This window comes from Rattus norvegicus, chromosome 6, assembly GCF_036323735.1.
Source record: "Rattus norvegicus strain BN/NHsdMcwi chromosome 6, GRCr8, whole genome shotgun sequence".
Taxonomy (NCBI): Eukaryota; Metazoa; Chordata; class Mammalia; order Rodentia; family Muridae; genus Rattus; species Rattus norvegicus.
The window spans coordinates 140,827,882-140,839,615 of NC_086024.1; the positions used below are offsets into that span (position 1 = coordinate 140,827,882).

Consider the following 11,734-nt stretch of genomic DNA (forward strand, 5'->3'; position numbering starts at 1 on the left):
AAGAGTAGAAGGAAGTCTGTCCATCCTGTGAGTTTACCTCTGCTTTTCTGCCATCCTGAAATCCTCAGGTAAATGAGTCAGTGAAGAGTAACTTAGAGGGCTCTCTGGATACCACTACAGGAACACTGATTTGTGGAGAGCCGCAATAACATTCACCACCACAAGATGGCGCTGGCCTCCGCCGCGCCAGCGGACTTCCTTTCAGGAAGTTAACTGTGTGCGCATGTGCAAGAGTGTCTTCGTGCCAGGTCTTTGCCCCCTCCGGGGCGTGCCTATGAGATCATGGGTAAGCGACCAATCAGGTGTGGATGCGCCGCGCTAGGGTGTATATAAGCCGCACCATGCTGGCGCCACAGGCCCCTCTCTTTAAGATACAATAAAAACGTTTTGCTGCAGAAGGATCTGTGTGTCCGCACGTGTTCTTGCTGGCGAGACGATAGCGCCGGACATCTGGTGCCGAAACCCGGGAGAAATGCCACACCATCTCCAGGTGCCGAGGGTGTCCTCCATCCATGGAGAGGATCCAGAACTGCAGTGTTTAGGGTAAGCTCTGAGAGATATGTTTGGTCTTGACCTCTTTCACTTCTCTCCCCCACTAGAAGATGCGGCGGAAGCTTTTGTTATTGTTTTAGCAGCCTTCATTCTTTCTCTTTTGGTTTTTGATTTTGTGGCTGCTGCTAGGCACCGTCAGAGGTCGTGCCTAGAAGATGGGAAATGCTGCCCAACTGTAATAGCAGGACAGAGAGTGCTAGGGGAGTTAAAAGACAGCATGTCAGAAACAGAGCGGGATAAAATATTAAAGAGCTCAAAGAGAAAAGGTAAATATAAGAAAAAAGACCCTTCCAAAGACTTCAGATCTGAGGGAGCGAGAGATTGGGGAAAGAACGCCCTGGGAGAGAAACAGAGAAAGGAGAAGAAAGCTTTGAAAAGGAGAAGCCTTTATCCGGTAAAGGAGTTAGAGGGTTTAGAGCTTGATAGCTCAGAAACAGACGAGCTTAGCTCCTCTGAGGAAGAGGATTTAGAAGATGAGGTAGCTCGCTATGAAGAAGAAGGATACCACCCAGATGAACAACGAGCTAACAGCTTGGGCAAACAGAAGAAAGTGGGAGGTGGAAACCATGCGGTTTCCCGGCCTATAAGCCCCAGCGCCCCTCCATCTTATATGGAGAGATTTCACTCAGATTCCTTCCTCACTAAAGAGGAACAGAAAAAGATACAGCAGGCATTTCTGGTGTTTGAGGCTGCTGATGGAGGCCGTGTTCACGCACCAGTAGAATACGTTCAAATTAAGGAACTTGCCAAGTCGGTCCATAACTACGGAGTTAGTGCCAATTTTACTATTGCTCAAGTCGAGAGGCTTGCCACTCTGGCCATGACTCCAGGAGACTGGCAGACAACAGTGAAGGCTGTCCTCCCTAATATGGGACAATATATGGGATGGAAAGCCTTGTGGTATGACGCCTCTCAGGCACAGGCCAAAGTCAATGCCATTGCTGAAGGCGATCAGAGAGATTGGACACTTGATCTGCTAACAGGACAAGGGCAGTATGCCAATAATCAAACAAACTATAACTGGGGAGCATACGCTCAAATCTCCGCTGCCGCTGTTAACGTGTGGAAGGCACATTCCAAGAAGGGAGAGTCTGGGGGACACTTAACAAGAATTATACAAGGCCCCCAGGAGCCGTTCTCAGACTTTGTGGCTAGGAAGACAGAGGCAGCAGGCAGGATCTTTGGAGACCCTGAACAGGCAATGCCTTTAGTGGAACAGTTGGTCTATGAGCAAGCCACACAGGAATGCAGAGCAGCTATTATACCTAGGAAGAGCAAAGGATTACAGGACTGGCTGAGAGTTTGCCAAGAACTTGGAGGCCCGCTTACTAATGCCGGCTTTGCGGCTGCTATCCTACAGGGCCAAAAGTGCTCAGGTACAGGTGATCGCAGGGTCTGCTATAACTGTGGCAAACCAGGACATCTGGAAAGGGAGTGTCAGGCCCTCACAAAGAATAGAGCATCAGGACTGTGTAGTAAGTGTGGGAAAGGCTATCATTGGGCTTGAGTGTCGCTCAGTTAAAGATATCAGAGGCCCGGGCCTCTCCAGGCAGAAGGGGGTGAAAACACTCCAAAAAATGGGTATCTGGGCCCCAAGTCTCAGGGCCCCAAAACATATGGGACTCCAGCTCACAACAAACGGACACCACGGTTCACAGAGCTACAAAAGGCTCAGCAGGAGTGGACCTCCGTTCCACCACCCAATTCATATTAATGCCACTGATGGGTGTGCAACCTGTCCCCACTGACTACAAAGGCCCCTTACCCATGGGAAGTGTTGGCCTTATTTTGGGTCGATCCTCCTTAGCTTAAAGGGACTTATTGTTCACCCTGGAATAATATATCAAGATTACACAGGAGAACTTCAAGTTCTCTGCTCTTGCCCTTAAGGCATTTTTTCCATCTCCTCAGGTGACAGGATTGCTCAGTTGATTATCCTTCCAAGCTTACATGATCATTTTCCTTCTTCCAGGGTCCCTAGAGGCACCACAAAGTTTGGCTCTTCCGGGACTGATTCTACTTATTTAATGATGGACCTTAATTCCAGACCCTCTTTAGAGTTGAATATAGAAGGGAAAACTTTTACGGGAATTCTAGATACAGGGGTTGATAAGAGCATTATCTCCTCTAGTTGGTGGCCTAAGGCATGGCCTGTCACTCAATTATCCCATTCCTTACAAGGACTAGGGTATGAGGCCAGCCCCACTATCAGCTCACGCTCCTTGATCTGGCATGCTCCAAAAGGCCAATCAGTAAGGTTCATTCCTTATGTCCTCCCTCTTCCTGTTAACCTTTGGGGGAGGGATGTCTTACAGGGTCTAGGACTGACATTGACCAACGAGTACTCTCGACAAGCTGTCGAGATTATGAAAGGAATGGGTTACAAGGAAGGGAAGGGATTAGGAAAAAAGGAACAAGGGAAATTAGAACTGGTACCACAAGAAGGTAATATAGGAAGACAGGGCCTGGGTTTTTCCTAGGTGTCATTGAGGGTTCTATGCCCATACCCTGGCTCACAGAGGAAGCTAAATGAGTTCCTCAATGGCCTCTATCCTCTGAAAAATTGGAAGCTGCCACTAAATTGGTTAATGAACAATTACAGCTTGGTCATTTAGAACCTTCCATTTCACCATGGAATACTCCGATTTTTGTGATAAAGAAAAAATCAGGAAAATGGAGACTTCTCCATGATTTAAGAGCCATTAATGCACAGATGTGTTTATTTGGCTCGATCCAACAAGGCCTACTCTTACTCTCCGCCTTACCTAAGGAATGGAAGATAATAATTATAGATATTAAGGATTGTTTCTTTTCCATCCCCTTGTGTCCACAAGACAGAGGTTTGCATTTACTATACCACCTGTTAATCATCTTGAACCTGATAAGAGATTTCAGTGGAAGGTCCTGCCTCAAGGCACGGCCAATAGCCCCACTATGTGCCAAATATATGTGCAACTAGCCCTTGAACCTATAAGGAAGCGATTACCATCTTTGATTCTGGTTCATTACATGGATGATATTCTTAAGTGTGATAGAGATTTAACAACCTTACAGACCTCATATCCCATCTTAATCAAAACATTGGGACAATGGGGACTACAAGTCGCTAAAGAAAAGGTTCAAATTGCAGAAATTGGCTTATTTCTGGGATCGGTCATTTATCCTGAAAAAATAGTTCCTCAGAAATTAGAGATTTGTAGAGATCATTTACATACCTTAAATGATTTCCAAAAATTATTGGGAGATATAAATTGGCTGAGACCCTTTTTAAAGATTTCCTCTGCTGAGTTGAAACCTTTATTTGATATTTTGGAAGGGGACTCTCATATCTCCTCTCTGAGAGCATTGACGCCAGCCGCAAACCAGGCCTTACAAGTTGTAGAAAGTGCCTTACGGGATGCTCAAGTACAGCGCATTGATGAAACCAAGCCTTTTGATTTGTGTGTTTTCAAAACTATGCAATTACCAACAGCTGTCTTGCGGCAGGATGGGCCTTTATTATGGATCCATCCCAATGCATCTCCTGCTAAGATTATTGACTGGTATCCTGATGCGGTTGCTCAGCTTGCATTCCGCGGGTTGAAGGCAGCTATTACTCATTTTGGAAAGAACCCAAAATTTTGATAGTACCATATACAGCCATTCAGGTTCAAACATTAGCTGCTACCTCAACTGCTTGGGCAGTGTTAGTTACTTCCTTTGCTGGACAGATTGATAATCATTATCCAAAACACCCGATCCTACAATTTGCTTTAAGCCAAGCCATTGTGTTTCCACACATAATGTCTCAGAAACCACTTGTTGATGGGGTTGTAGTGTATACAGATGGGTCAAAAACTGGTGTAGGTGCTTATGTGGTCAATAATAAGGTAGTATCTAAGCAGTATAATGAAACCTCACCTCAAGTTGTGGAATGTTTAGTGGTGCTGGAGGTCCTCGAGACCTTCCCAGGCCCGCTTAACATTGTGTCAGATTCCTCCTATGTGGTTAATGCAGTTAAGGTTCTTGAGGTGGCTGGATTAATCAGGCCTTCCAGCAAACTTGCTCAAATTTTTCAACAAATTCAATCTACCCTTCTCGGCAGGAGATCCCCTGTATTTATAACACATGTTAGAGCTCACTCGGGCCTTCCTGGTCCAATGTCCCGCAGAAATGACCTAGCAGACCAAGCTACAAGAGTGATTGCGGTTGCCTTGTCCCCCCAATTAGATGTAGCAAAAGAATTTCACAGACAATTTCATGTGATGGCTGAAACTTTACGCTGTCAATTTCCTTTGACTAGAAAAGAAGCTAGGGAGATAGTTACCCAATGTCAAAATTGTTGTCAATTCCTGCCTGTACCCCATGTGGGAGTTAATCCACGAGGAATCTGACTGCTACAGGTCTGGAAAATGGATGTTACTAATATCCCTTCTTTTGGAAGACTTCAGTATCTGCATGTTTCTATTGATACATGCTCTGGCATCATGTTTGCTACACCTCTAACAGGAGAAAAGGCCTCTCATGTAATTCAACATTGCCTCGAGGCGTGGAGTGCTTGGGGTAAACCCAAACTCCTTAAGACAGACAATGGACCAGCTTATACTTCTCAAAAATTTCAACAATTCTGCCACCAGATGGATGTGACTCATCTGACTGGTCTCCCGTATAATCCTCAGGGACAGGGCATTGTAGAACGTGCCCATCGCACTCTCAAATCCTATTTAATTAAACAAAAAGGGGGAGTCAAGGAGGCTCTACCCTCAGTACCAAGAATAGCTGTTTCCATGGCACTCTTCACCCTTAATATTTTTAAATCTTGATGCCCAAGGCCATACTGCGACCAAACGTCACTATTCAGAGCCTGATAGACCAAAAGAGATGGTAAAATGGAAAGATGTTTTGACTGGTCTATGGAAAGACCCGGATCCTATTTTAATAAGATCCAGGGGAGCTGTTTGTGTTTTCCCACAGGAAGAAGACAACCCATTCTGGCTACCAGAACGACTGACACAGAGAATTCTGACGCCTAGAAATGACTCCCGGATGGATCCCTTGGAAACTACCTCTAGCCCTCACACTGCCTCTTTGGATTTGGATTCCTAGTACTTCAAAGAATGGGTGGGGGTGGCTCTGTTTGGTGCAGCCCTATGCTGTGGATTAGTGTTCATGCTATGGTTGGTTTGCAAACTCAGATCTCAACAGAAACGTGACAAGGTCGTTATCACTCAAGCACTTGTGGCCATTGAACAAGGGGCCTCCCCTGGAATTTGGTTATCTATGCTCAGGAATTAGTTGGTATCTGAGTTCTCTGCTCTTGTACCTCATGGATTTGTGGATCCATTGCACTGGGATGAGAGAGACTCAAGGATTCTTTGATCAGCCCTTCTACATCGCTGAGGTTTCCTCATTGCACGCGATAGGGTGATCATGATTTCCCCACTAACTCATTTTCTGGCTGGCCTCTTTTGTAGAGTTCGCCCTAGGTCGTTTAACAGTTACTGTCACACAGCACTGCGGTATCCAGAGACGGGCAACTTTCCTCATGCACAGACCAATCTAAGACACGGGGCCGGGTGGCGATAGGGTTACCCTATGACGGATAAGGCTGTGACATAGAGGAATGACCTAAGAAAGGAGCCACAGCAGATGGACATAACTGCAGGGACCTAGATCAGCCTCATACTAGTAAAACAATAAGGGGGAGATGTGGAGAGCCGCAATACCATTCGCCACCACAAGATGGCGCTGGCTTCCACTGCGCCCCATGTGGAAAGCCGGGATAGCTTTTGCCATTACAAGATGGCGCTGGCCTCCGCTGCGCCAGCCGACTTCCTTTCAGGAAGTTAACTGTGTGCGCATGTGCAAGAGTGTCTTCATGCCAGGTCTTTGCCCACTCCGGGGCATGCCTATGAGATCATGGGTAAGCGACCAATCAGGTGTGGATGTGCCGCGCTAGGGTGTATATAAGCCGCGCCATGTTGGTGCACCGAGCCCCTCTCACAATAAAAACATTTTGCTGCAGAAGTATTCGTGTGTCCGCGCGTGTTCTTGCTGGCGAGACGATAGCGCGGGACACTGGGTTTGCATCTGTACTGAGGTTTCTTTGTTTTGAAGATCCTATGATCAAACTGGAAAGTCTGTTTACAAACAAGTCCTCTGCTTTCAAATTGCGTGCAGCTAAAGGTAAAGGGGGAAGTTGGAGAGCCCCTTTTCACAGCTCAGTGATGAAGTCTGGTGGTGTTGGGACTGCGTCCAACTGCTTGTAATATTCTCTTTAGTTCCAGTAGCCAAAGGAATTTTTCCCTCCTCTCCCTAAACCAGGAGAAGATTCAGGACTACCTGGCTCCACAAACCCAATTCTCTCTTGGCATAAGGTGAATGGTTTTGTATTTGTGTTCTAGTTTGTCCTGCTTGCTTCTTCTCTGGCCTCCATATGCCATTAATTAATCAATCTGCAGTGAAGTTAATATTGAAGGACTTCCTAGCAGCCACAGCACTCTCTCTGTAGTAGAAATTGCACGGTGCAGATGAGCACACTAAGATTCCTGCTTCTGAGAGGATATTGTCTGAATAATGTTAGAGAAGATGTTGCAGGTTTGAAGGTCGGAGTTGTAAACACATTTCTAAATCCAGTTCATGGAAGAGGAGTTACAAAGGGCGGGTCGAGATATCTATGTGCTGTTGAGCATGTCTGGGGCTGGGGGGAGCGATCAGGCTGTACAGCGGGATTTGTTGCTGGATACTGTACACTGGAGGTAAGTAAAATGGCATAGCATAATGCTGCTGTATGTAAGGTTCATATCCAGAGTTCAAAGTCCATTCTTTGGTAAAAATGTCCTTACCGTTATTGCCTTTGCTGTTATTCATGCCTTACTTGGCTTTCCTTGGAAAGTTCTGACTTCTGAGACAGGCAAGTATATCAATGTAATAGAACTGAAGACACAGAAATGAAGCCACAAACCTATGGTCTCTAGATCTTTGACAAAGGAGCTAAACCATTCAGAGGGTGGAAAAAGATAGAGTTTTCCACAAATGGTACTCTTTCAACTGACAGTCAGTAGGATGAAGAATGCAAATTGATTCATTCTTATCTCTTTGTACAAAGCTCACATCTAAGTGGATCAAGGAACTTCACATAAAACCAGAGACACTCAAACTAATAGAAGAAAAAGTAGGGAAGAGACTAGAACACACGGATCCTCTGTTTCCTTGGCATCTTGGACTATCTAGTAGCAAATGCCAGTTCCCCATCCCCACTGCTACACACTTCCATTTAATTTCCTGACCCTTTTGTACCTCTCTCCTATCTCCTCCTACACCTCATCCTGCCCTTCTTTTCCCTCCCCTTCCTCTCTGTCGCCAATTTTTTTCTTTCTCTACCTGTCATGATAATAATGTACCCCGCTTCTAAATAGGACTAAAGCATCTACACTTCCATCTTCCTCATTGTTGAGCTATATGTTGAGAAGTTGGTTATTATAATAGGTGTCTGTGTTTGTATGTTACCTGGACTTTTTCTCCTGCTGCTTTTAATATCCTTCCCCTGTTCCACAGGTATTGTGTTTTGATTATTATATGGTAAGAAAATTTTCACTTCTGGTCCAGTCTAATTGGTATTCTAAATATGTCTTGTTTGTTTTTAGGTTTCTATTCCATTAGGATGTAGGAATTTTCTTCGATGACTTAGTATTGTCTGGGTTTTGGATCTGGGACTCCTCACTCTCTTCTATTCCTATAATCATTCTTTTCTATGTCATCCCAGATATTCGGGATGTTTTCTGTCAGAAATATTTTTAGCTTGATCATTTTCTTTGACTGATTTACCAATTTCTTCTAATGAATATTCTATGTCTGAGATCCTCATTTCCATATTATTTTTTTTAGGATAGTACAGTCCAGACACATGGCATCACTGTATGTTTTTTTTAAATTGGATATTTTTTATTTCTCTTTCAAATCTTACCCCCTTTTCCCGGTTTTCAATCCAATAATCCCCTATGCTATCTTCTCTGCCCCTACTTCTATGAGGTATTCCACCATCCATCGAAATGCCACTTCCCACATTCCTGCATTGCCATTCCCCTACACTGGGTGGGTGATCCTTGGCAGGAACAAGTCTTCTCCTCCCATTGTTGCCCATCAAGGCCATCCTCTGTTACATATGCAGCTGGAGCCATGGGTCTGTCCATGTGTACTTTTTGAATGGAGTTTAGTCCCTGGAAGCTCTGATTGGTTGGTATTTTTGTTCCAATGGGGTATCAAACCCCTTAAGCTCCTTCAATACTTTCTCTAAATTCTTCAATGGGGATCTAGTTCTCGGTTCAATTGTTAGCTTTGTACATCTGTCTGTGTTTGTCAAACTCAGACAGAATCTCACAGAGACAGCTATATTCCTGTGAGAATGCACTTCTTGACATGAGCAATATTATCTGGGTTTAGTGGCTGTATGGATATGGGCTGGATTCCCAGGTGGGAGTAGTCTATGGATAGCCTTTCCTTCAGTTTCTGCTCTAAACTTTGTCTTTGTATCTCTTCCAATGAATATTTTTATTCTGTTTCTAAGAAGGATATAACCATCAGCACTTTGGACATCCTTCACCTTGAGATGCATGTAGTCTGTGGATTATCTTGTGTAATCCAAGATTTTGGTCTAATATCCACTTATCAGTGAATGCATACCTTGTGGGCTTTGTGTGTGTGTGTGTGTGTGTGTGTGTGTGTGTGTGTGTGTGTGTGTGTGTGAGAGAGAGAGAGAGAGAGAGAGAGAGAGAGAGAGAGAGAGAGAGAGAGATTTGGTTACCTCACTAGGGATGATTGTTTCTAGTTCTATCCATTTGGCTATGAATTTAATGAAGTCATTGTTTTAAATAGCTGAGAACTACTCCATTGTGTAAATGGTCCACATTTCACATTTTCTGTATCCATTCCTCTGTTGAGGGACATCTGGGTTCTTTCCAGCTACTGGATATTATGAATAAAGCTGTTACAAACATAGTGGTTTATGTGTCTTTGTTATATGTTGAAACATTATTTGAATATATGCCCAGGAGTGATATAGCTGGGTCCTCAGTTAGTACTGTGTACACTAATGTGAGTAACCTCAATACTGATTTTCAGAGTAGTTGTACCAGCTTGCAGTGCCACCAACAATGGATGAATGTTCCTTTTTCTCCATATCCTTGCCAACATCTATTGTTCTCTGAGGCATTTTTCTTTTATTTTAGACATTATGACTGGTGTAAAGTGGAATCTCCGGATTGATTTGAATTGTGTTTCCATGATGACTAAGGATGTTGAAAATTTCTCTAGTTGCTTCTCAGGCTTGTAATATTCCTCACCTGAAAATTATTTGTTTAACTCTATATTCCATTTTTAACAGGTTTTTTTTTTCATTCTCTGGAGTCTAATTTCTTGATATGTTTGCGTATATTGGGTATTAAACATCTATCAGATGTAAGATTGATAAAGAACTGTTCACAATGGTTGGTTGCCATTTTGTCCTAATGACAATGACCTTTGCCTTATAAAGCTTTACAATTTTATGAAGTCTCATTGGTCGATTCTTAATCTTAGAGCATAAGCCATTGATGTTTTGTTCAGGAAATTTTTCCAAGTGCCTATGTTTTCGAGGCTCTTCCCCACATTTTCTTCTATTAGCTTGAGTTTATTTGGTTTTATGTGGAGGTCCTTGCTCCACTTAGAGTTGAGCTTTGTAGAGGCCAATAAGCATGGATCAATTTGCATTCTTCTACATGCAGTCCCTCAGTTGAACCAGCACCATTTGTTGACAATGCTATCATTTTTCCACTGGATGGTTTTAGCCCCTTTGTCAAAATTCAAGTGACCATAGGTTTCTGGGTTCATTTCTGGGTCTTCAATTCTATTCCATTGATCTACATGCCTTTCTCTGTATCAATACCACAAGTTTTTGTTTGTTTGTTTGTTTTGTTATTGTTTTTAATCACAATTGCTCTGTAATACTGCTTGAGGTCAGGGATGATGATTCCCTCAGAAGTTCTTTTATTGTTGCTGAAGATAGTTTTTGCTATCCTGGGTTTTTTGTTATTCGAATTTAATTTGAAAATTGCTCTTTCCAATTTATGAAAAATTGAGTTGGAATTTTGATGGTAATTGCATTGAATCTCTAGATTGCTTTTGGCAAGATGGCCATTTTTACAGTATTAATGCTGACTATCCTTGAACATGGGAGTTTTTAGTAAGATAGATTCAAGTATCTCTCCATTTAATTTGATATTTGTTGTTTGTTTGTAGTAAATTGCTTTTTATTATGTTTAGATATGAGCCTTGAATTCCTGATCTCTCCAGTATTTTTATCATAAAGAGGTATTGTATTTTTTAAATGTTTTTTCTGCATCTAAGGTGATGATCATGTGTTCTTTTTCTTGGAGTAGATTTTGCTAGTGGGTTTTTGTACATTGAACCAACCTTGCATCCATGGGATGAAGCCTATTTGAACTCTTTGGCATAAGCAGAAATTTGCTAAACAAAGCTCCAATGGCTTGTGTTCTAAGATCAAGAATTGATAAATATGACCTCATGTAACTGGAAACCTTTTGGAAGGCAAAGGGCATAGTCAATAAGATAAATTGGCATCCTAGAGATTTGGGAAAAGTCTTCATTAATCCCACATCTGATAGAGAGCTAATATCCAAAATATATAAAAGAACTCAAGAAGCTAACCACTAAAAACCAAACAATCCAATCAAAGAATGGTGTATAGAACTAAACTGAGAATTCACAATAGAGAAATCCTGAATGGCTGAAAAGCAAGTAAAGAAATGTCCAAAGCCCTTAATGATCAGAGAAGTGCAAATCAAAATGAACCAGAAATTCCACATTTTACCAGTCAGAATTGCTAAACTCAAAACTTCAGGTGATAAGACATGTTGGCTAGGATGTGGAGAAAGAGGAACACTTCCAATGTTTGTGGGGCTGTAAACTTGTACAACCACTCTTGAAACTAATGTGGAGGATCCTCGGAAAATTCGAAATAGACCTACCTAAAGATCCAGAAATATTAATCTTGGGAATATACCCCAAGAATGCCCTACCATACCACAGGGGCCTATGTTTCACTATGTTCATAAGGGTCTTATTTGTGATAGTCAGAAGCTGGAATCAACCAGGATGTCCCATGACAGAAAAATGAATATGGAAATTGTGGTTCACTTGCACAAAA

The 11,734-nt window shown here is 42.9% G+C and overlaps 1 pseudogene; it reads right to left on the bottom strand.

Annotated features, from left to right (window-relative positions):
- Positions 1-1,834: 1,834 nt before the first annotated feature.
- Positions 1,835-11,126, bottom strand: Larp4b-ps2 (La ribonucleoprotein 4B, pseudogene 2; annotated as a pseudogene).
- Between the last annotated feature and the right edge of the window lie 608 nt (positions 11,127-11,734).